Consider the following 4,811-nt stretch of genomic DNA (forward strand, 5'->3'; position numbering starts at 1 on the left):
CTTGGAAAGATGATTTTCTTAAACAACTTCAATACAACCTTGTGATCATTTGTTGGAGAGGTAATGGCCTCAACCCACTTAGAAACATAGTCCACCGCCACAAGGATATATTGATTCCCGTATGAAGAGGGGAATGGTCCCATGAAGTCAATTCCCCACACATCGAACACCTCCAATTCAAGGATAGGTTGTTGAGGCATCTCATTTCACTTGGAAATGTTCCCAACTCGTTGACATCGGTCACATGACTTAACAAAGCCCCATGAGTCCTTGAAGAGATGTGGCCACCAAAAACCACTTTGAAGAACCTTGGTAGCGGTCTTGGAAACACCCATGTGCCCAACACTAGGGTCCGACGGGCACATCCTTAAAACACTAGGCACCTCTTCATTTGGAACACAACGCCTAAGAAAGCCATCAACCCCACGTTTGTATAAGATAGGATCATCCCACAAATAGTGCCTTGCCTCTCTTTTGATCTTCTTCTTTTGGTTCTTTGAGAAAGAGGGTGGAAACTCCCCACATGCTAGAAAATTGACCAAGTCGGCATACCATGGGAGTTCCTTCACCTCTATGGCATACAAGAAGTCATCAAGCATTCTATCTTCTATTGGTAGACCATAATCATGAATTTGATCCCCTTCAAGGCGAGAAAGATGGTCCGCCACAACATTCTCCACACCCTTCTTGTCCCTAATCTCAATCTCAAAAGCTTGCAATTCAAGCACCCATCGAATCAACCTTGGCTTGGACTCTTTCTTGGCAAAGAGATACTTGAGGGCCGCATGATCCGTGAAAACTATGGTCTTGGAACCCAACAAGTAACACCGGAATTTCTTAAAAGAGTGCACAATTGCCAAAAATTCTTTTTCCATTGTTGTGTAGTTCTTTTGAGCCCCATTGAGAGTCTTGGACATATAGTAAATCACATGAAGCTTCTTGTCTACCCGTTGTCCCAAAACACCTCCAATCGCCCAATCACTCGCATCACACATCAACTCAAAAGGAAGATCCCACCTTGGGCCTTGAACAATAGGAGTAGAGATTAGGGCCTTCTTCAATCTATCAAATGCCTTCAAGCATTTGTCATCAAAATTGAACTCAAAATCTTTTTGAAGAAGGTCATTAAGGGGCTTAGCGATGAGTGAAAAATCCTTGATGAATCTTCTATAAAAACCCGCATGACCAAGGAACGATCTCACTCCTTTGACATTCACTGGAGGTGGAAGTTTCTCAATCACTTCTATTTTGGCCTTATCCACCTCAATGCCTCTATTTGAAATCTTGTGCCCAAGCACTATACCTTCCTCCACCATAAAGTGGCACTTCTCCCAATTCAAAACAAGATTGACTTTCACACATCTTGCCAAACACTTCTCAAGATTCACAAGGCACTCCTCAAAAGAAACACCCCCCACCGAAAAGTCATCCATAAATACCTCCATTTCTTCCTCCAACATATCTCCGAAGATACTCATCATGCACCTTTGGAAAGTAGCGGGTGCATTGCATAACCCAAAGGGCATTCTCCGGTAGGCAAAGGTCCCATAAGGACATGTGAATGTGGTCTTTTCTTGATCATTGGGGTGGATGGGGATTTGGAAGAATCCGGAATACCCATCGAGGAAACAATAAAACTTGTGCCTTGTTAGTCTCTCAAGCATTTGATCAATAAATGGAAGAGGAAAGTGATCCTTCTTGGAGGATGTGTTTAGATGTCTATAGTCTATACACATCCGCCAACCGGTGACCGTCCTAGTTGGAATGAGCTCACCCTTCTCATTCTCAACCACGGTCATGCCCCCCTTCTTTGGAACGACATGGACGGGGGAGACCCACCTAGAGCTAGAGATGGGGAATATGATTCCCGCATCCAATAGCTTGGTGATCTCCTTCTTAACTACCTCTCCCATTTGGGGATGTAGTTTCCTTTGTCGTTCAATAGAGGGAAGGGCGCCTTCCTCAAGCGTTATGTGGTGTTGGCACAAGGCGGGGCTTATACCTTTAAGGTCATCAATTGTGTACCCCAAAGCACCTTGGTGTTTTCTCAAAACACCACATAACGCTTGAGCTTGGCTCACGCTCAAGGATGCACTAACTATCACGGGGTAAGTGGAATGAGGGCCCAAGAATTCATACCTAAGGTGTGATGGTAGAGGTTTGAGCTCTACCATAGGCACACCATTACCTTCTTGTGATGTGGCCGCTTGCAAATCTTCATTGCTTGAGATTTTCAAGCACGTTTGCTCATCCACTTCCTCCACACTCCCATCAAGTAACTCCTCATAGAAAGTCATCTCTTTGCATGATGCACCTACTTTGTCTTTGTTCAACAAAACATTCTCAAGAGCATCGTTAGAAGTGAGCAAATGCTCATGCCTGGAAGACACAACAATATCAAGTGAATCAATCATCATACAATTTTCCAAAGAAGAACATGGATACTTCATGCTCTCATTCAAATCAAATTCTATAACCTCTTCTCCTACCTTAAGGGAGATCTTTACACTCCTCACATCAATCATGGCTCCCGAGGTAGCAAGAAAGGGTCTACCTAAAATGATTGGAATGGTAGCATCTTCATCCATTTCAAGAACAACAAAATCCACGGGAAACACAAACTTCCCCACCCTCAAAGGGACATCTTCTACCTTACCTTTTGGAAATTTGATAGACCTATCCGCTAATTGCAAGGTAATGTTAGAAGGTAAGAGTTCCCCTAGCTCAAGTCTTTGATAAACCGAATATGGCATTAGGCTCACACTAGCTCCCAAGTCACGTAAGGCATTATCAATTTGCATCTTGTTAATGGCACAAGGGATGGAGAAGTTTCCGGGGTCTTTCAACTTGGGTGGCATTTTGTTTATGATGATAGCACTACAATTTTCGGTCAAATTGATGGTCTCCACAACCTCACAAGTTCTTCTCCCACTCAAAATGTCTTTGAGGAATTTGGCATAGTTTGGCATTTGGTTGATCACATCGGTAAAAGGTAAAGAAAGGTGGAGTTGTTTTAGCATCTCAATAAATCTCCCAAATTGTTCATCCAATTTGTGTCTCATGAATTTTTGTGGGTAGGGGAGCTTGGGTCTCACAATTTCTTTCTCCACTCTCACCTCTCTAGGTGTCTCAACCACTACCTCATCCAATGATGCCCTATCCCCCTCATTCTCAACCAAAACCTCCCTAGGAATCTCCTTATCTACACCCTTCCTAGGCAATCTCTCCTCAAGAACCTTCCCACTCCTTGTAACAATAGCATTCACGGGTTTCTTGGGATCAAGACCTTGGGAAGGTAAAGAAGAAGGGCTTGCATGATCTTTCAAGGCATTAGCAAGTTGAGAGATTTGGTTTTCAAGCATTTTATTGTGGGTCATCATTTCATTGAATTTTTTATCACTAACGGCCATGTATGTGTTCAACAACTTGGTTTGATTCTCAATTATCTCCTCCAAATTAGTCCTAGGTGAAGAAGGTTGAGAATAGGAACTTTCACCTTGAGTCTTTGGAACAAATCCGGGTGGGAGACCTCTTTGAGAATTATTTTGAAAATTACCCCTTCCTTGATTGTTCCAATTACCCCTATTTTGACTTTGACCATAACCTTGATTATGGTTTCCACCACCTTGATTATGATTACCACTACCTTGGTTATGATTTCCATAACCTTGGTTTTGGTTACCATAACTTTGGCCTTGATTACCATAATTTTAGCTTTGATTTTGGCCACTATAACCTTGATTATTATAGCTACCACGAGAACCTTGGTTCCCTTGGTTTCTATAACCACCGCCTTGGTTATAGTTGTCAAAATTGCCTTGGCCTTGGTAGTTCCTATTCCATTGACCTCTTTGGTTATCAAACCTTTGACCATTGTTATTCGACTCATAATTCACATGTTCACTCTCATGGTTATCAAACTCATCAATACATTCATTAGGACAAGTACTAGAGTCATGATCATACGATCCACATGCATCACAAAACAAGCAACCCATAGGCATATTATGTGAAGAGGGAGGGGGTTGAGAGTTAGAAGGAGTACCTCTCCCCTTAAATTGGGAGGGAAGATTCGAAGCTTGAGAAGAGGAAGAAGTGCTCTCCAACTTAGCTTTGATTGCGGTGACCTCTTTTCCTAAGTTTGTCATTTGGGAGGAAAGGTTGTTGATCGCATTTAGATGGTCAACCGAGTAAAATGAAGATTGCTTGCTTGAAGAGTCCCTCTCCCCATATTGCCAATCCCTATAGTATGTCACCACGTCCTCAATGATGTCCACAACTTCTTCTTCGGTCTTGTTCATGATAGGGCCCCCGGCCCCTCCATCAAGGCATGACTTGCCTTGGGGACTTAAACCGCCATAGAAGATTTGGATCACTTGGTATGTTGGGATTCCGTGGTGAGGGCACTCCCTTTGATACTCCTTAAATCTCTCCCATGCTTCGTAAAGGCTTTCACTTGGCCTTTGCTTGAACCCTTGAATCAAGGCTCTTGCCTCCGCCGTCTTCTTTTGAGGGTAGAAGCGGGACAAGAAGGCCTTTGTGACATCGTCCCAAGTTCTCAAGGAGTTGGGCTTCACCTCTTTGTCTAGCAACTCCAAAGATCTTCCTATGAGAGAGAAATGGAACAACTTGAGGCGGATGAATTCTTGAGAAACCCCATTGACTTTGATGGTGTTGCAATATTTTTCAAACTCCTTAAGATGGTTCAATGGGCTCTCATTCTTAGCCCCACTATATTGTCTTCTCTCAATCAAGGTGATCATTGCCGGCCGAATTTCGAAGTCATTTGCCGGTGTAGTAGGTGGAGCTAT

General features: G+C 43.2%; 1 pseudogene; it reads left to right on the forward strand.

The window, feature by feature from the left end:
- The first annotated feature begins 4,389 nt into the window (after positions 1-4,389).
- On the forward strand, positions 4,390-4,488 carry LOC145587069 (small nucleolar RNA R71; annotated as a pseudogene).
- The last annotated feature ends 323 nt before the right edge of the window (positions 4,489-4,811 follow it).

Source organism: Chenopodium album, chromosome 16, assembly GCF_948465745.1.
Source record: "Chenopodium album chromosome 16, dcCheAlbu1.1, whole genome shotgun sequence".
Lineage (NCBI taxonomy): Eukaryota > Viridiplantae > Streptophyta > Magnoliopsida > Caryophyllales > Amaranthaceae > Chenopodium > Chenopodium album.